Below are 21956 nucleotides of genomic sequence, written 5' to 3'. Positions count from 1 at the left end.
CATACCATGACTATGAGATATGGCAGATGGATGTCAAAATCGCGTTTCTGAATGGAAACCTGCTCGAGGATGTGTACATGACACAACCTGAGGGTTTTGTAGATCCACAGCATACTAGCAGAGTATGCAAGCTGTATAGGTCCATTTATGGACTGAAGCAAGCTTCTCAGAGCTGGAATCTTCGATTCGATGATGCAATCAAACAGTTTAGTTTTATCAAGAACGAAGATGAGCCTTGTGTCTACAAGAAGATTGTAGGGAACATAGTTGTCTTCCTCATTTTGTATGTGGATGACATACTTCTCATTGGGAAGGACATCCCTTTGCTACAGTCTGTCAAGACTTGGCTAGGGACTTGTTTCTCAATGAAGTACTTAGGTGAAACATCCTGCATTCTAGGCATACAAATCTATAGAGATAGATCTAAAAGGTTGCTTGGCCTAAGTCAGAGTGCATATATTGACAAGGTACTCCTACGGTTTGCCATGCAGAACTCCAAGAAGGGATTTCTGCCGATGTCACATGGCGTGAGTCTTTCGAAGACTCAAGGTCCCTCTTCTAGAGAGGAGAGAGACCGTATGGATCAAATCCCTTATGCCTCAGCCATAGGATCTATCATGTACGTCATGCTATGTACTCGTCCTGATGTCTCGTATGCTTTGAGCATGACGAGCAGATACCAGTCAGATCTAGGTGAAAGTCAGTGGATAGCAGTCAAGAATATTGTTAAGTACTTAAGAAGGACTAAAGAATATTTCTTGATATATGGAGGCGATGACAAGCTAGCTGTAAAGGGTTACAGTGATGCTAGCTTCCAGACCGACCAGGATGATTATCGATCACAGTCGGGGTTCGTGTTTTGCATAAATGGTGGTGTTGTGAGCTGGAAGAGTTCGAAGCAGGACACAGTCGCTGATTCTACAACAGAGGCCGAGTATATTGCTGAATCAGAAGCAGCAAAGGAAGCAGTTTGGATTCGCAAGTTCATCACTGAACTTGGGGTGGTTCCTAGCATCGCTGACCCTATTGAGCTCTATTGTGACAACAATGGAGCTATAGCACAGGCTAAGGAACCTCACTCACACCAGAGGACCAAACACATACTATGGCGCTTCCATCTCATTCGAGAGATCATCGATAGAGGAGATGTGAAGATTTGCAGAGTACCCACAGAGGCTAACATCGCAGATCCCTTGACCAAGGCTTTGGCATAGAGAAAGCATTATGGTCACACTAGGCCATTAGGCCTTAGAGCCTACACTGAATGGCACTAGTGCTAGTGGAAGATTGTTAGTTAGAGCCCTAGAGCCAATCATTTGATGATTGTTGTATGGACTCATTGTATCATATTCTTATATATAAAGGCATTTGGTTTTGGTTATTATGTTTACTTGTATTGGTGACAAATAAACTAAGTATAATAGCGTCCTTGAGTAGAAGGTTCTTACCTATATCAATCGATTGGTTGAATCAATAGTGAGATGATATAGGGTACACTACTCTTAATCATTCCCAGTCGAGTATTAACATTCCGGGACAATGTTAATGCAATAAGACTAGCAAGTAGGTCAACTCGATGACTTGATCTCACAAGTCATGGATATAGAGATATCAAGTTGACATATGGGTATGCATTGGAGAATGTATACTGAATGACCTGCCATGAGAAAGTATCATGGATCGTTATATGAGTGTCATATACTTTCTCATGTGGCTATTAGTATGCCTACTAGTCCTTGGACCTGAAGTCACCATGGATCCCTACATAAGGAGTTACGTACTTTGACTTCGTCAAACGTCACCCGTAACTGGGTGGACTATAAAGGCGATTACTGGGTATGTAACAAATTATACAGAGGGATGTGAGTGATGTAGATGGGATCTATCCCTCCTATATGACGGGAGCGACATCGATATTCTTGATAGAGTGAGACCACGAAGTGCATGACCATGCCCAAATGAGTCAATATGAGATATTGAGCTCATTTGATTGAGTGAGTCTACTTGGAGTTCAAGATTTAGATTGATTAGAGGATGACACGGTCTATGCCTCACATTGATCAATCTAGATGTCTAGGATAGAAGGACAATGTCATATATTGTGAGGAGTCACAATTAGTAGTCACAAGGTGATGTTGGATCTCAACATTCTTATAACTTGGGTAGTAATGATGTGTTGCTAGATACCGCTCATTACTTATGCTTCTAAATGGGTTTAGGAGCAATGCCAACGTTAAAAGAACTTATAGGGTCACACACAAAGGACAATTAGATGGAGATTAGGTTCATATGATGAACCAAGAAGATTAGATTCATGTGATGAATCAAATTGGATTAAGAGTAATCCTAATTGAACTAATTGAGTTGGACTCAATTTGATTCATGTGTTCAATAAGTCTAATTTAGATTATGACTCATTAAATTAATTTAATTAAATGAATTAGATTCATTATATTAAATTGGCTTGAATCAAATGGTTAGATTAGATCAACCAAGGGAGAGAAGTGGTCAAGTTTGACTTGACTTAAGTAGGAAGATGAAGAGTCAAGTTTTGACTTGACTTTGACTTGACCAATGCCACATCATCAAGGCTTCTTCATTTGATCAAGTTTGACTTGACCAAATGCCACCTCATGGGAGTTACCAAGAGTTGTGACTCTTGATATTCCATGGGAGTTACAAGCCATAATGTGGCCGACCACTTAAGGATAAAAATTAATTTTTCATTCAAGTGTATTCATTCCATCTTCTTCCTCAAGCTCTTCTCTTCTCTCCCTCTCCTCCCTTGGCCGAACCACTTAAGGTGCTAGCACACCTTTTTTTGGTCTTCTCCACCTAGTTTGTTCGTGTGGATACGCATAGAGGATCGTACACTTGACGATCTCGAGATCCGGCGAACCTTTGGACGAGCGGGATTGCGAAGGGCATCGCATCAAGGGTAAAATCTCTCAACCATGTAGTTCTAGTGTAGATCTAGAGGTAAGAAACTCGTACTCAAAATTTTACGAAACTATTTTACTTCGCACGGATCCGGTGGCTTGGGGTTCGGGGTTTCCGCAACGCAAAAAGGCAGTTTTTGCGGCCCGAAAACCCCAACAGTTAAAATCTTTCCTTTTTAGCCATTACCAAGGATTATAAAAGAGGATAGATGGTGCCTTAGAGGAAATAATCATCTACACTATTTCTATTCCTCTTCTATTCTCCTTGTGGTCGGCCCCCTCATATTCTTATTCTCCCTTTGCTTTCTCACCTAAGGTTGGTGGCATCAAGAGGTTTCAACCATCTTGTGGTCGACGGGTTGCAAGGAAGAAAGAAGAACAAGAGGTGGTGTTCCTAGCTTTTATCCCTTGGTGGCCGAAAGTCTTGGAAGAAAGAAGGACTTGCGTGGTTTTTGCATCTTAGTAGATCGTCGCCCACACGACATCCAAGAGGAGGAGAGGAATACAGAAGAAGATCAAGAGATCTTTAAGCTACAAAGAAAGGTATAACTAGTTAATTGTTTCCATTGTGTACTAGTTTATTTTTCCTTTGTATGGATCCTGAAGTACCAACACAAGAGGCTAGCGATCTTGTGCTTTGATTGAGGTCTCTGTAGTTTAACCTAGGGTTTACTGTAAGGAGTTTAAATATTCAATTTCTTTGAAAGGCTTTGACTAGGAAGTGGTGGATGATCTCATACCCAAGAAGGCTGAGTGCCTCGCCAACGACATGGAAGCCAATCCTTGAAATAGATATTTAATCAACTTCTGTAATATGGTTTAACTTCTGATGAACACATGGGTTGAACTTGGATTAATAATGTTAAGTTTCATTTGCAATCCAAGTTTAACTTCTAAAAAGCACATGGGTTGCTAGGAAAAGTTCTGTGCTTGTACAAATTTTTGTACAGGCGAAACAGAATGAAATTTTGAGTAGCACCAATAATTGGTATCAGAGCTAGTTTTCTGCCTCTGTGTGTTTGGTTTTCAGTTAAATTATGCACTTTTCATACATAAATTTAGGCAGGATAATAGTAGGATGTGCAAATAGATTAACTCTGTGTTTACAAGCATCTTAGTTCCAACTATTATGGCCCTATTGTGTTTGTGTGTGATTTGGACCCTCGGGCATGTCGAGGGCATTTTTTGTATGTGCATGATTGTAATTATTAAATACAACAGGAGCTGTATTAGTTTTAGGATTTTACATTCTATTCAATCTAGATTACATGTGCATTCCCTTGTGGAATATAGGATCGATAAATGTAAAGTTTTATTTTTGTCACAAATTGTATCCTTGCGAGGCGTGGTGCTATTTGAGGACCAAAGGTGCAGCGGAAAAGGAAACAAGATAGATGCGACGACATGACCCGTTGGCGGCGGCTAGGGTAGTGGCACGCGAAGGACAGCTATGGAAGAGGCCATAATAGTTAGAAAATTATTTTTCATATTTATTATGTTTTATGTTATTTATATGTGTTGTGTGTGTATGCATGTTAAAATTTCTCATTTTAAATAACTAAGTGGGAGAGGAATTATTTAAATTTCACAGTCTCCATTATTGGTTTGTAAGTGATGCATTCAAACTTGCGCGGTGGCTTTGAGTGCCTTCCTCCACATCGGATGAGTTTGTTTGCGGATCACTAGATCAAACTCCCTTTATGGATGATTATAGGAAATTATTTAGGTTTGTGTGATCTTCTCCATCTGAAGGGGCACAATCCTATTTAATGGACTAAGTATCAAGTAATGGTATACACTTAGGCGCATTTAATAGTATCCTCCCCATCGGAGTCACTGCTATTATTTGTGTGACCGAAGAAAAATCAACTATTAATTTTATTTGTTATAAAGTTAGGTTGACAAGATAATAAAATTAATGGGTAAACCCCCCTCTTACAAATGTTTGAATTTGTATACGTCCATACTATTGTGGCATATAAAATTCACGGTGTTTTGAGGTGTTGGTGAATTTAAATGATATTGTTTGAGGAATCAATATTATTTTAAATTCTAAAGTTTTGACCAAATATTTTGTGATTCTTAGGATTTCAAATGGCTTTCAATCCTCTTGCTGTTATATTGAAAGAAAATAAACTTACTGGTCCCAATTACATTGATTAGAAACGAGACTTGGGCATTGTCTTAACTGCTGAAGGTTACAAGTTCGTACTTTTTGAGATCTGTCCAAGCTTACCTAATAGCGATTCTAGTGAAGAGGAGATTAAGTATCATAAGAAATGAGTCAAGGCAGATGAGATGGCGCGATGTTACATTTTGGCTTCTATGTCAAATGTGTTGCAACATCAACATCAGGCCATGCCTACCACTTATGAGATGATGCGCAATCTCAAGGAACTCTTCGGACACTAGAATCGGGTTGCTAGGCAGGAGGCTATGAGAAACTTGATGACGACCACCATGACTGAGGGGACACCCGTAAGGGATCATATCCTCAAAATGATGGTTATTTTAAATGAGATGGAAGTCCTTGGAGCAGAAATCGATGGGGAACCCTAGGTCAATATCATTCTCCAAATGCTACCTAAAAGTTTTGAGCAGTTCCACCTGAACTACAACATGAACAAAAGGGCTTATTCGTTGGCGGAACTTCTGACAGAACTTCAAGCAGCAGAACAGATATTTCGTCAAAGTTCTCAAATTCACATTACTGAAAATGTTTCTGCTTCAGAGCCGAAAGGCATAAAGAAGAAAAAGAAACAAGTTGGTTCAGCAAAGAAAGTGAATCGATCTCTAGGGACTGGGCCGCATGCAGGTGTGAAGAAGCCAAAGGGCAAGAGCTTCACATGCAAGTAGTCTAGATATTGGAAAGTGGACTGTCCTTGGAGAAAGGAGAACAATAAAGATATATCTTATTCTCTAGTGGTTGAAAAATGTTTAGTGGTGTTATCTACCGGTACCTAGTGTGTAGATACGGGAGTCACTAATCATCTCTACAATTCATTGCAGGGGTTTCAGGAAACTCGACGACTACATGAAGGGGAGATTACCGTCTACATGAGCAATGCTACAAAAGTGGCGGCTGTTGCAGTGGGAGATGTTTATTTATCTTTTGATAGAAATAAAACATTGATTTTGAGAAATTGTCTTTATTTACGATGTTTTAGAAAGAACTTGATTTCAGTTTCTAAATTATTTATGGATGGATATTCTGTTTCTTTTGATGACAAAGTAGTTGTCAAGAAAAATAGGGTAGTTATCTGTTCTAGTACGTTGGTTAGCAATTTGTATACTCTAAATCCAATAGCTCCCATGATATAACAAATAGAAATTAATAACATATCTTCTAATTCTAATAAGAGAAAGCAACCTTCAGAAATAAACCAAACATATCTTTGACATCTAAGGCTTGGTCATATTAACTTGAGTAGGATTCAAAGGCTAATAGTCAATGGACCTTTGGGTTCATTAGTGGTGAAAAATTTTCCAACCTGCGAATCTTGCTTGGAAGGAAAAATGACCAAGAGACCTTTTAAGGCCAAGGGGTATAGAGCCAAAAATGTGTTGGAATTTGTTCATTCTGATTTGTGTGGACTTATGACTATCCAGGCAAGAGGTGGTTTCGAATATTTTATCTCTTTTATATATGACTATTCGAGATACGGGTACATTTACTTGATGCGCCATAAGTCTGAGTGCTTTGATAAGTTCAAAGAATACAAGGCTGATGTGGAGAAACGCCATGGTAAAGGTATCAAGACACTATGGTCTGATCGTGGTGGCGAGTACCTCTTAGGAGAGTTTAGGAGTTACTTATCAGAGGCCGGGATTCAATCCCAACTGTCTGCACCTTGTACACCCCAACAGAATGGTGTGGCAGAATGAAGGAATAAGACTCTTATGGAAATGGTTAGATCAATGATGAGTTATTTAGAATTACCAAATTCATTTTGGGGATATGCTCTGGAAACGGCAGTGTACATTCTGAACTTCCTACCTTCTAAGTCAGTAACATCTACTCCCACAGAATTGTGGAATGGGCGCAAGCCTAGTCTGAAACATATTCAGATTTGGGGTAGTCTAGCACATGTGCTGAAGGGAGACGCTGATAAGTTGGAATCACGTACAGAAGTTCACTTGTTTGTGGGTTATCCTAAAGGAACGAAAGGTGGTTTATTTTATAGTCCTAAAGATCAGAAGGTCATTGTTAGCACCAATGCCTGATATTTAGAAGAGGACTATCTAATGAACCACAATCCTATGAGTAAAATTATTCTTAAGGAAATAAGAGAAGACACTTCAACTTTAGTACCAACGGTACAAGATGAGATATCACAAGAAACTGCAACACGTGTCACAAATGATGCACAATTACAAGTAGTGCCTCGTCGTAGTGGGAGGATTGTTAGGCAACCTGATAGATTCGTGTTTTTAGGAAAATCTTCGGACTTGATCCCTGGTGAACATGAAGCTGATCCCTGGGCATATGATGAAGCACTCCAAGATAAAGATGCAGTATCTTGACAAAGTGCAATGAACTCTGAAATAGAATCTATGTAGTCTAATCAGGTCTGGGAGCTTATAGAACCACCAAATGATGTAAAAGCCATCGGATGTAAATGGGTCTAGAAAAGAAAAAGAGGGGCAGACGGGAAGGTAGAAACCTTCAAAGCAAGGCTTGTTGCAAAAGGGGATACTCATTGATCCGGCGGTAAGGACGAGGGACCCCCTTTGATGGGAGCCAATGACACGTAGAGGTCAAAAGTCAAAAGTCAAAAGGGTCAGCATGAGAACCGGCCGATCGGAGAAGGGTTGGGTCGAACGGTCGTACGGGTCCGAGCGGAATCAAAGACAACCCGACGGGGAGTCGGGTTTCCGACGCTCATGGTGAATAGGGTCGCCGAGCCGAGTGGGTAGCCCACTCGGTCGAGGCGTAAAGCATCAACGCTGTGAAGGAACAGTCTCAGCCGAGCACGCGATGGAGTGAAATCTTCCCGGTCGGACCGATGCCTGCCGAGCGGATGGACGCTCGGCTCGGGGAAAAAAGAGACAAGGACAAGGGGACATTGGGGAACATCTTCTGACAACAGGCATGTTTGACGACCAAGCCATACGCAGAATCCTACGACGGAAGGTTCTGCTGTCCCATCAGAGAGGTGCTCGGACTGTAGCAGTATGGTGTCAGACATGCTCCTCTGGTAAGCCCATACTAAGGTATGATAAAGGACATGTGTACGTCTCGATAGGTGTGCATAAGCCTCCCCACAGCTCTATATAAGAGCCCTCAGACTTCGCCAGAGGTATGTGATCTCTCATCTTTGGAGTCACTTCATCGTTTCCCTTCTCTGCTCGACTTCCTTGCAGGTTCGCCGTAGATTCGTTCAGTCATTCGAAGACAGTGGAGAGCGCCACGTCCCCAGAATCCATCGACTCAGCGTTCGGACAGGATCAAATTGGCGCCGTCTGTGGGAACGCACCTGCATCCGAGCGGACGAGATGGAAGAAGCTGGACGACCTCACACCGTGATGCTCTCCCAGGAGGAGCTCAATGCTCTAATCGAGGCAAGAGCACCTAAGCTCGTGGAGCAACAGAAACAGAAGGCGCAAGCCGAGCGACTGGAGCAATAAGCGACGTCAGCATCAGCAGGCCGAGCGGCATCAGAGTTTTGACCGGAGAATATTTCAACATGGGGCTGAGATAAAGATCCGGTCAGCATTCAAGGGGAAAGAGGATGGCAGAGCGAACCACCACCAGCCTTATCGGGCGGGGTGAAAGGTGCGCCAATGTAATATATGTTGTATACCTTCCGTTCGGCTGTATACTTGAAATGCAGGAAGTAAAAAATTGGAAAATTAGCGCAAGTATAGGGCATCGAGAGTCAGACCGGTGACTATAAATCCTCTGGACGGAAGACCGTCGAGCTCCGACGTTAAATATCGAGAGTCGGACCGGCGACTATAAACCCCCCGGACGGAAGACCGTCGAGCTCCGACGTTAAATATCGAGAGTCGGACCGGCGACTATAAGCCCTCCGGCCGGAAGACCGTCGAGCTCCGACGTTAAACCCGAGAGTCGGACCGGCGAGTATAAACCCTTCGGCCGGAAGACCGTCAAGCTCCGACGTTAAATATCGAGAGTCGGACCGGCGACTATAAACCCTCCGGCCGGAAGACCGTCGAGCTCCGACGTTAAATATCGAGAGTCGGACCGGCGACTATAAACCCTCCGGCCGGAAGACCGTCGAGCTCCGACGTTAAATATCGAGAGTCGGACCGGCGACTATAAACCCTCCGGCCGGAACGAAAGACGCTTGAAGAGGAGCGGCAAGGGAAAGTAGTGACAAGTCATATGCCACCTACGCCCGCTCGGGAGGCCTAGTTGGCCAAGTTGTGTATCATAGGCCCCGACCAATCACCCACAAGCATGCAAAGTAAAAACGAAGTTGCACAACACAGATAAATTTTTCATTGAAATCAGAGGAATCAAGGCCGAGCGGCCGAATTACAAAAAGGGAAGTTTGTGGCCGAACGACCGAATTACATAAAGACTTCTATTCTAGAAAATCATAAAGGTCCTTAGGGATGGTGCTAAGGAGCGCCGCATAGTCTTGGGTCGGGATGCTGGCGGAGTCAGGGAGCTGACCTTTGAACTTCAGATAGTCCGTCGTGGCGGTGATGGCAAGTTCAAAGGCAGTATACATCCGCTCGCACACTTTTTCTGAAAATTTGGTCGAGCGGATGTGCTTCAGCCTCAGGGCTGCGACTTGGCCGAGCTCAACCTCCTGGTACTCCTTGAAGGTAGCTTGGGAAGCTTCAAGAGTCTCTTGTAATTTCTTCAGCTCGTCCTTATGTTTGATGGCTTCGCACGAGCGGCTCGCCTTCTCGCCGTCCAGCTGCTCCATCAGCTCTTTGACTCGTTGCTCCAGGGCCCGGGCCTCGACGTTTTTCTTCTCCAGATCGGAGATGGTCGTCTTCTTCCAATCGGTGGCAAGACTTATTTTTCGCTCGAGTGTCTTCGCCTGTCTATCAAGTTCTACTAAAGTATAGGCCTGATCGGCCGTCTTCTTCCGTTCCACCTCCAACAAATCCTAGGCCTTCTTGAGCTCTTTCTACAGCTCAGCGTATGAGGGGCCTGGGGAGCCGGACGGACCGCCCGAAGCCTTCAACCTCTTTAACTCTTCGTCCACCATGGCCAGACGATTGGAGACAGCGATCTCCTCTACCCATCTCTGACATAAATAAAATCATTAATAGCCGATCGGAGAAAGCGCGTAGAAGACTCCAAAGAAAACATAGTTACCCCAGTGGCCTGCTGCATTTGGCTGTTGGCCAGATTGCCGAGTGGAATCATCGCGACACGTGCCCGAGTGTCGGCCCACATCTCGGCTAGGGGCCCCTTCATGGTGATCATGTACTAAGGCGCGGATGGCCGATCGGACTCGGGCATCAACTCTTCGGTGGGAAGATGTAGGGAGACCCTGATGGTACGGCGCCGACCGGGAGTCGTCTGAGCGGAAGCTGGGGAAGGATCAGAGGCCGGTGCAGAAAACTGGGACAAAATGGTAGCGTTGGACTCGGCGGGGAGAGGGCGGAAGGGCGCTGACAGGTAGGGCCTCGAGGGGGTCCGCGGAAGCGTCCAGTTGGGATGGGGTTCAATTGGACGAGATCGCCTCCACCGCTGGGGCTTTGCCGCGAGAATTGGCGGTGGCCCGTTCGGACGGTTGGACCGCGGAAGTGTCCAATCGAAGTGGTGTCTCCGTTCGGCGCCTCTTTTGTCGGAGAGGGCGCTCTTCCTCCTGAGCGGAGCCTTCCTCCTGGACTGTTGGTCCCCTGCTGGGGGTGGCGCCTCTTATCACATCCCGGGGAGAGGCTTGAGCGGCCAACTCCTCGTGGGCCTCGCTCTCCCCTTCGTGTGAGCCGACCGGCTCAATGCCACGCAACTCCATCTCCTTTGCAGCTGCGGCCTCGAGCGCCGCCGCTTTCCTCTTTAAAATCCCAGCCATCACGAACTCCATGACAATGTCCCCTGCAAAGGAAAAAGGAGAAAATCAGTTAGCAATCAAGGCGAATGCACAAGTAAATTCTTACCGAAGCTGCTCGGGAGGGGAGTCCGAATTGGACTCAGGCTAAATATGTACATCACCCCTTCAGGTAAGAACTTGTTGATGTCGAACTTCAGACCGGCTAGCATGTTGGCAGCGTGAAGATAGTCCGGTCGGGTCTTGAACCTCTTTAGCTCAGGGGAGGTTGGCGGTCCGACCTGCCACTGGGTTCGGAAAGGGGCCCGTTCGGGAAGACGAAGATAGAAGTAGTAGTCTTTCCAATGTTTATTGGAAGAGAGCAGTTTATTAAAGAAGACTAAATCGGGCCGAGCCTGGAACATGTAAGTACCCAGCTCAGACTGTTTAGGATAATAAAAATAGTAGAAGACCTCCGGTCGAAGGGGAATGTTGTGGATTTTGAACAAGACAACGACGCCACATAGAAGGCGGAAGGTGTTAGGGACTAAGCTTCCAAGCGGAATGCCGAAAAAATTACAGACTTCTACGATAAAGGGATGAAGAGGAAAGCGCAGACCGGCTATGAACTGGTCACGGAAAAAACAGATAGCTCCGCGCGGCGGTTTGTGTGGCCGAGCGGAGGGGGAGGGTAAGATAAGGTCAAAGTCAGAGGGGATGTCAAAATTGTCCATCAAAATATCGGCGTCGCGCCGATCGAACCGCGACTCCATGGTAGTATACCATGGGCCGAGAGCTGGGTCTTGAGGTTGAGAAGAGCTGGCCATAAGCCGAGAGGGAAAAGGAGCAAGAGATGGACGAAAGGGCAAAAAGTTTAAGAGAGGGGACCGAATCGTAACCAGGAGACGAGAACGCGAAGAGAAGAAGAAAGCACGAGGAAAAACAAGAAATGAAAAGAAGATGGCAGAAGGACCTTACGGAAGCAGACGAAGATCGAAGGAAGAATGCGAGAGGTCGTCGGAAGAAGCAACAGCAGGATCACGGGAGCAGGAACGATAGGGAAAACTTCTGGGCACGCAAAAGCAGGAATGCGGCGGAGGAAGAAGGCGAGAGCTTTATAGGGTTGGGCCCGAACGGCCTCAGCCGTCGGATGCAGGTCGCAAAAACCAAGGACTCTAGCGGCCCGTCCATTTCAAACCGCCTCGGTCTCGTCGCCCGCGACGCCGTTGTCATACAATGACGGCAACAGCGCCATGTGGCATTCGGCCACTGGAGTGCATTTAGTGAGCGCCTTCACAAGGGACAGAGCGCATGCCCGGCCTTAATGTCGAAGATTGGCGCAAATTTTGAAGAGATCCGAGGAATGTTGGCGTTGACTGACGTCATAGCTACCCCGTGGGGGTCGAACGGAGGATAGTTTCACAGAGACGCCACTCGGCGTAACTGGCGGTCCAGTCAGTCGGACTAATCGCCTCTTTCGACTAGACTTGAAGGGGAGGCAAGGGATCCGGCGGTAAGGACGGGGGACCCCCTTTGAGGGGAGCCAATGACACGTAGAGGTCAAAAGTCAAAAGGGTCAGCATGAGGTCCGGCCGATCGGAGAAGGGTTGGGTCGAACGGCCGTACGGGTCCGAGCAGAATCAAAGACAACCCGACGGGGAGTCGGGTTTCCGACACTCATGGTGAACAGGGTCGCCGGGCCGAGCGGGTAGCTCGCTCGGTCGAGGCGTAAAGCATCAACGCTGTGAAGGAACAGTCTCAACCGAGCACGCGATGGAGTGAAATCTTCCCGGTCAGACCGATGCCTACCGAGCGGATGGACGCTCGGCTCGGGGAAAAAAGAGACAATGACAAGGGGACATTGGGGAACATCTTCTGACAACAGGCATGTTCGACGACCAAGCCATACGCAGAATTCTACGACGGAAGGTTCTGCTGTCCCATAAGAGAGGTGCTCGGACTATAGCAGTATGGTGTCAGACATGCTCCTCTGGTAAGCCCATATTAAGGTATGGTAAATGACACGTGTACGTCTTGATAGGTGTGCATAAGCCTCCCCACAGCTCTATATAAGAGCCCTCAGACTTCGCCAGAGGTATGTGATCTCTCATCTTTGGAGCCACTTCATCGTTTTCCTCTTGCCTGACTTGAACGTCGGAGGGTCGTCGCCGGGAACCCCTTCCCGGCTCGACTTCCTTGCAGGTTCGTCGTAGATTCGTTCAGCCAGTCAAAGATAACGGAGAGCGCCACGTCCCCAGCGTCCATCGACTCAGCGTTCGGACAGGATCACTCATAAAGAGGGAATCGATTATGAGGAAACCTTTTCGCCATAGCCATGCTTAAGTCTATCCAGATTCTTTTATCTATTGCCGCTCATATGGATTATGAGATTTGGTAAATGGATGTCAAGATAACTTTCCTTAATGGAAGTCTTGAAGAAAATATCGATATGAAGCAACCAGAGGGATTCATTGCGAAGGGCAAAGAGCATCTTGTATGTAAGCTCAATCGATCTATCTATGGAGTGAAGCAAGCTTCAAAATATTGGAACATTCGGTTTAATGAAGTGATCCAGTCTTATGGATTCATTCAGTGTCCGGATGAGTCTTGTGTTGGTTAGTCCTAGAAAAACGTACCGGTTCCACTGCACAAAATTTTTTGTACAAGTGTCAAACTTTTCCTTAAATAACCTATTGTGTTCTTTAGAAGTTAAATTAGGAATCGCAGATGGAACTTAACATCATTGATTCAAAATTTAACTTATCTGTTCTTAATGATTTAGATTTGAATCGCAAGCGGAACTTAACACTATTGATTCAAATCCACCTATGTTATTAATTCCATTAAATATTAATTTCCAAAATTGGCTTCCAGGACTGCATGGCGAGGCACATGGCCTTCTTAGATATGGGAGCAACCACCACCGCCTAAACAAAGCCTTTTAAGGAAAGCTAATATTTAATTTCCTTAAATAACTCTAGGTTAACAAAAAAGAACAATCGAATCACAAATTCGAAAAACTAATTCGAAATACTAGATCTAATGCCTCTTGTGTTTGGAATTCTTACAAAAAGAAATAACTAGCATGATGCGGAAAATAATTGCTAATTATACCTTCTCTTTGTAAACTAATGACCTCGAGATCTTCCGCCGTATTCCTCGCCTCGCCTCGCCTTGGACGTCCTGTGGGCGACGATCCTCCAAGATGAACACCACCCAAAAGCTTTCTTCTTCCTCCTCTAAAATCCGGCCACCATCACCAATTTAGGAATCAAAGAGAGCAAGGGAAAAAGGAAGGGGAGAGATCTGGCCATCATGAGAGAGCACAAGCAAGAGACTAGAATTAGATGCCTCCTTCTTCTTCTTCTTCTTCTTCTCCTTCTCCTCCTTCTTGTATCCAGCCACTTAAAAGAACCACAAGCAACATGTGGCCGGCCCTAGCATGATAAAGAGCTAGGGGTCGGCCCTAAGGAGGAGACTAGAGAGAAGAGAGAAAAAGAATTTATTAACCCATGAAGCCTCTCCTCCCCTTCTTTTATAATACTTGCCCAAGGCAAATAAGGAAAAACTTTTTACAAAAATTAAAATCTTCCTCATGTTTTTCCTTTTTCCTTTTTATTTTTCCTTTTCTTTCCACTTGATTGAATCAATCACCAATCATAGATTAGTTCTAATTTGATTGGATGATGATTTAATCCTATTGGCCGGCCCCTTGCTTGGGCACCAAGCAAGGGTGGCCGACCCCTACAAGGAAGGTGTAACACCCCACCCTCCTCACTACTGGACTGTGAGGGCGGAGCGCTACTGGACTACTAACTTTACTTAACTATCCTTGTTCACATGTTGATAGTAATTCCTAAAACTCTCGGAGAACACAAAATATACAATTAACTAGCAGTGGAAAACTAAATGACTCATCTAATACATTCTTAATAAATGGCAATCTTAATAAATTCTTATGCTAGGTCCCAAGGCTTCTATAGTCCAGGCATCACACATCCATCCGCACCTCCTTGTCGGCTTCCTTTGCTATAACTTTTCCTTTCCTTTATCTGCAGTAAGAGGAAATATAACTATAAGCAAAATTGCTTAGTAAGCGCTATCTAACTCACAAAACTCGAATCTGCATGTAATTGGTAGAAATCTAAAACTAAATGCTCAGAAAGAAATACTACTCATACTCATCTAACAGCAAAGGATACAAAGCATGCTGGAATGCTAAACATGTAAAGCAAATCTAAACAAACACGCTAGCATAAATGGAAACTAAACTTGCTGAATTTTAAAACATCCTTTAATACTTTTATACTTATGTGAAACTTATTTTATTTATTCAAAAACTTATACTTATAATACTTCAAAATAATAATCAACTTTCTTCTTGGGCCCGGCAACTGTACTTGCTATGCGCGCATCCCTAACTAGACCCGAGATAGCTGGTCCCGAATCTAGTAGGGTTTATTATTGTAACGACCCGACCCATTTGGCGGCCCATTTGGCGACCCTCGGGTCGTCGACCGTCGACTGTCGGTCGTGCCGTTACTACTAGGTTATCTAAACCTAGGGACGACTATGGGAGCCCAACCCAAGGACAACTGAGAGTCCAGTACAGTGCCACTGATAAAAGTAAAATACTTGTTATCTTTTAATACTTTTAATATATAATGTCTCGACATTTTATTTAGCACCTTGTGTGCCAAATTCCCTAAAGTTTTGACTTTGGAATCTACTTAAGGCCTTGGCCATTTTCTTTCTTTTCTTTATCTTTCTTATACTTAAACTCAAAATACTGATAGGGAACTCAAAATTTGTAACTGAAATGCTTAATGAAAAATCTACACTGCAATGCTTAATTAAAATCTGCATTATAAGCTTACATAAAAATCTGCACTTATAAGCTTAATTAAAATCTGCACTATATGCTTAATTAAAATCTGCACTGTAAGCTTAAATAAAAATCTGCACTATAAGCTTAATTAAAATCTGCACTATAGGCTTAATTAAAATCTGCACTATAAGCCTAAATAAAAATCTGCACTATGAGCTTAATTAAAATCTGCACTATATGCTTAATTAAAATCTGCACTATAAGCTTAATTAACATCTGCTCTATAAGCTTAATTAAAATCTACACTATAAGCTTACATAAAAATCTGCATATGAGCTTAATTAAAATCTGCACTATAAGCTTAATTAAAATCTGCACTATAAGCTTAAGTAAAAATCTGCACCTATAAACTTAATTAAAATCTGCACCTATAAGCTTAATTAAAATCTGCACCTATAAGCTTAATTAAAATCTGCACTATAAGCTTAATTAAAATCTGCACTATATGCTTAATTAAAATCTGCACTATAAGCTTACATAAAAAATCTACATATGAGCTTAATTAAAAATCTGCACTATAAGTGCTCCTCATGCTTCGAATTCAAGAAGAACAAAGGTCCGAAACTACTCCTACTGCAGGTAAGAAGCACTTACCTTTGCGTTCTTGGGCTTACAACCGGAAAGAAAACTTCTAGGGTTTGCAGGAATTGCAAGCTTCGACCCCTCCTTCGTGCTCACGGTTTCCCCTTGACGAGAGGATCGCAACCATGTGAAGATCTCCCGGAAATCTCCCTTGGCCGGCCACCGGAGAGGAACCCTAGATCCCCCCTTTTTTCCTTCGCCCAAATAGGAGACGCTGTGCCGTCGGGGGAGAAAAGGATTGGAGAGGTTTAGGTTTTGGAAAATAATCCCTAAGTTCTCCCTTTTTATAACTTAATATTTCTGTTAACTATCTTAAATAAATTTGCTACCTTTTCTAAATAGACAAATCCAACATCAACTTATCCCTTTTATAATCCAATATTCTGTTAACTATCTTAAATAAATTCGCTACCTTTTCTATACAGACAAATCCAACATCAACTTATCCCTTTTATAATCCAATATTCTGTTTACTATCTTAAATAAATTTTGCTACCTTTTCTAAATAGAACCGCCTGCTTGACCACTTGGTCAGCCGGATTTTCTTAAGGCTTGGTTCAGCCGGAGGTTGCAGGTTCGAATCTCGGCTAATTTTCTTTATTTTTTTGCAACTTGTTTCTTTTGGTAAAAATACCAAACGAACTCCAAAAATTACATAAAAATACTCTAAAAATTTATAAAAATCTCTAGAATTTTTCTAAAGCATTTCTAAATATTTTTAAGTAACATTAGGACTCGAAATGAGAAAATTTGGGTTTTTACAATTCCCCATACCTTATAAAAAGTTAGTCCTCAAACTTAGAACAATTCTGGATATTTCTGCCTCATGCTGTTTGTAACGACCACCTTTCTTACTACTACTACTATTCTCTAAGAGTGACCGTTACTTAACTACTAACTCTACTTAACCGGTATAATTAAAAACCACGAGGAATCTCTACCGAAAAATTTCGACAAAGTCTCCCCTGTACCGATGACTAAATCATCAATACAAACAAGCTATACTCAGCCACAGGCGGCTGGAACATATATCTTCACAACCACGCAGTATAATATCACAAATAAAGGAAGGAAACTACCCTAATAATAGCAAACAACAATATCACTCCATCAATAGAACCCAACTACAAATGCGGAATAAACTTAATTACAATCTTGACTCATAATAGCATTTAAAGAAAACTAAAGAACTCTAAACATAAAAGTCTTAACAATTCCTTAGCAAACTCTTGATCTCCCCATAGTCCAGCCATCACACACCTTCATCACCACCACCTTGTCGCCTTCCTTGCTAAATCTTTTCCTTTCCTTTATATGCAGTAGGAGGAAGTGCAGTCTATAAGCATAAAGCTTAGTGAGCGCTATCTACTCACAAAAACTCGATATGCATGTATATAAATAAAAACATGCTAAAACTGAATGCTAACATGTAAAGCTACTCATGCTCATAAATAGCAAAGGAATCATACTATCTGAAATACTAAACATGTATAGATAATCATGCTCATAATCCAATGAAGGAATCATACTACCTGAAATACTAACATGTATAGCTAATCATGCTCATAATCCAATAAAGGAATCATACTAACCGAAATACTAAACATGTATAGCTGATCATGCTCATAATCCAATGAAGGAATCATACTACCTGAAATACTAACATGTATAGCTAATCATGCTCATAATCCAATAAAGGAATCATACTAACCGAAATACTAAACATGTATAGCTGATCATGCTCATAATCCAATGAAGGAATCATACTAACTGAAATACTAAACATGTATAGCTGATCATGCTCATAATCCAATGAAGGAATCATACTAACTGAAATACTAAACATGTATAGCTAATCATGCTCAAAATCCAATAAAGGAATCATACTAACTGAAATACTAAACATGTATAGCTGATCATGCTCATAAACCAATAAAACTATAACTGCATGCTGAGAGCAAATAAAGCTAAACATGCTGAATAATTTAATAGCAAGAAACAAATAAAACTACTACTGCATGCTTCAAATAACAAGAAACTAAACTTTCTAACTCTAAACATATTTGAAGCTTGCTGCATTTGTTTCAAAACTTATACTTTAATACTTCAAAATAATAATAAACTTCTTTTGGGCCCGGCATTGTACCAACTTTTTGCGCGCAACCTTAATAAGAGTCGAGGTAGCTAATCCCAAAACTACTAAGGAACTTCTAGGCCTTGTGCCTAGGGGCATCTTGGAGCCCATCCCTTGGACCTTGTGTCCGGTACATGCCCTTTAAAAGTAAAATACTTATTATCTTAATTACTTCTTCTTTAAATGCCTTGGCATTTTAATAAGCACCTTGTGTGCCAAAAATCCCTAAAGTCTTGACTTTGGGATCTACTTAAGGCCTTGGCCTTTTTCTTTCTTTTCTTTATCTTTCTTATACTTGTTAATACTTCTAACAGAATACTTCTTTAAAGAGAAACTGAAATGTTTAAGCAAATTCTATCTTTGAAATGCTTAAACCAAAAAAACTTCCTACTATGCTAATAAAATTCTGCATATTAAGCTTAATAAAAATCTGTCCTAAAATTGAAGTTCTGCATGCAATACTTATCAAAATCTGCAAGCAATGCTTATGAAAATTTGCTTATTAAAAATCTGCATACTATACTTATAAAAATCTGCATGCTATACTTATAAAAATCTGCTTATTAAAATTCTGCATACTATACTCAACAAATCTGCTCATGCACATCTATTAGCAAAAGAAAAGAAATCTGCTCATGCTAGAATATTAGCAAAATGGTAAACTGATCATGCTTAATTATTAGCAAATGGATAATTGCTCATGCTTTACTAACAGCAAGGGAAAAATCTAAACGGCATAGAAAACTTTTAAAACATGCTGTGATAAGAGCAAAGAAAGCTAATCTAATCTTACTAATCATGCTACAAAATAGAGCAAAAAGAAAACTAATTTGATCTTGCTAAATGACACAAACGTAATGAAAATGCTAATGTTTGCATGCTGGAACTTACGGCTGTTCATGCTCTTGAAATGCCAAGAACTGAATCTGTTCATTAATAAGGAACATAAGGAGACATGCTTGAAGATGTAATTAATCAGGCTCTTCAATGGCAAGGAAATTCAAGCACAAAACATAACTCAAAGAACTAAAACAGCAAGCCAAATGAATGCCTAATGTTGTCTTGAATCTAATCCGAAGGCTTTTAAGTAAAGATTTCTCTCACAGCAGTATCATAATTCTAAGTGCTACACTTAGGTTCAAAACTGAACAGCAAGGGCTGTTCTTGCCCACTAACAAACTAACAGATCCAAGGATCTCCTAGAACAAGCAAAGCCTCTTTAAACATACTACAACAGAACATAAAGGAGCAAATAAAACTCGAAACTACTAGCAGATTCTGTATAGCTTATTCTGAAAACAAAGAAGGATAATAAAACCCTAAGAATCATCTTGTACAACATGTTCCGGAATATTAAAGAATCTGTTCATGCTCGGCAAGGAAAAGAAGAAGGCAAAAATCGCGGAACAACTCTTACTGCAGGTGAGAAGCAACTCACAATGCTTTCTTGAACTTACAGCCGAAGGAAAGGGCTGCTAGGGTTCGGCGAGACTCAAAATCACAGCACCTTCTTCGCGTCTACGTGCTCTCCACGTCGAGGTCACGAGGATGAGAAGGATTCTCGGAAAAAAAACCCCCTCATCGGCCGCCGGAGGAAGAGCCCTAACTCGGCTTCGTCTTCGCCCAAGCACAGCGCCGTCGCACGCGTCGGGAGAGAAAGAAAAGGCAGATAGGGTTTTCGGCGAGAAAGGGAAAACTTAATCCCTTTATAACTAGGTTTTCTATTACTAACTATACCTTAAATATAATCCGTTCTTTCCTTAATTAACATAACCCCGCTGGCACAGTTGGTTGGCTGCATTCTGCTTGAGGCGTGGCTCGCGAGTTCGAAACTCGGCTGCAACCATTTTTTTCTTCCTATTTATTTCTTATTCATTAACTACTTCTTAAATAGAATATTTCTCCTTCTATAATAAAAAACGCCCGCGGGAACAGTTGGTTGGCTGTGTTTGACCGAAACCTCTGGTCGTGGTTTCGAAACCTCAGCCGAGCGTTTAATTTCTCTTTTATTTTAACTGTTCTTAACTACTACTTAAATGTATTTCGTCCCATATATGTTCACAAAAAGACCCGCGGCTCACTTGGTTGCCTCGCTTCGTTTAAGGCTTATGACTTGTCCGAGGTCTATGGGTCGAATCTCGGCTTACACAATTTTTGTCTAAACTTCTTTCGTTTTGTAAAAATACCAAACGACCTCCAAAAATTGCGTAAAAATACTCTAAAGATTTCTAAAAATCTCTAGAATATTTTAAAGGTATTTCTAAATATTTTTGAGGACTTTTAGAACTTGAAATAGGGAAAATTGGGTCGTTACACTGTTCCTCACACAAGAACTTTTATCTAGCTTAAGCACATATAAACAAATACTTCTAAAGATTTCTCTTTACTGCAAAAAAAGAAAAGCATACTAAAAAGAATTTAAGTACTTTCTTACTTGAAGACGGCAAGGCTGGTGCTGATATGTGATGCTGGAGAAAAGGAACTGCTCTGATACCAACTTGTAACACCCCACCCTCCTCGCTACTGGACTGTGAGGGCGGAGCGCTACTGGACTACTAACTTTACTTAACTATCCTTGTTCACATGTTGATAGTAATCCCTAAAACTCTCGGAGAACTCAAAACATACAATTAACTAGCAGCGGAAGACTAAATGACTCATCTAATACATTCTTAATAAATGGAAATCTTAATAAATTCTTATGCTAGGTCCCAAGGCTTCTATAGTCCAGGCATCACACATCCATCCGCACCTCCTTGTCGCCTTCCTTTGCTATAACTTTTCCTTTCCTTTATCTGCAGTAAGAGGAAATTCAACTATAAGCAAAATTGCTTAGTAAGCGCTATCTAACTCACAAAACTCGAATCTGCATGTAATTGGAAGAAATCTAAAACTGAATGCTCAGAAAGAAATACTATTCATACTCATCTAACAACAAAGGAAACAAAGCATGCTGGAATGCTAAACATGTAAAGCAAATCTAAACAAACACGGTAGCATAAATGGAAACTAAACTTGCTGGATTTTAAAACATCCTTTAATACTTTTATACTTATATGAAACTTATTTTACTTATTCAAAAACTTATACTTATAATACTTCAAAATAATAATCAACTTTCTTCTTGGGCCCGGCAACTGTACTTGCTATGCGCGCATACCTAACTAGACCCGAGATAGCTGGTCCCGAATCTAGTAGTGTTTACTATTGTAACGACCCGACCCATTTGGCGGCCCATTTGGCGACCCTCGGGTCATCGACCGTCGGCCATGCCGTTACTACTAGGTTATCTAAACCTAGGGACGACTATGGGAGCCCAACCCAAGGACAACTGAGAGTCCAGTACAGTGCCACTGATAAAAGTAAAATACTTGTTATCTTTTAATACTTTTAATATATAATGCCTCGGCATTTTCTTTAGCACCTTGTGTGCCAAATTCCCTAAAGTTTTGACT

Source organism: Zingiber officinale, chromosome 3B (genome assembly GCF_018446385.1).
Source record: "Zingiber officinale cultivar Zhangliang chromosome 3B, Zo_v1.1, whole genome shotgun sequence".
Classification (NCBI taxonomy): domain Eukaryota; kingdom Viridiplantae; phylum Streptophyta; class Magnoliopsida; order Zingiberales; family Zingiberaceae; genus Zingiber; species Zingiber officinale.
The sequence above is the reverse complement of the archived record's forward strand: the minus strand, read 5'-3'. Positions refer to the sequence as shown.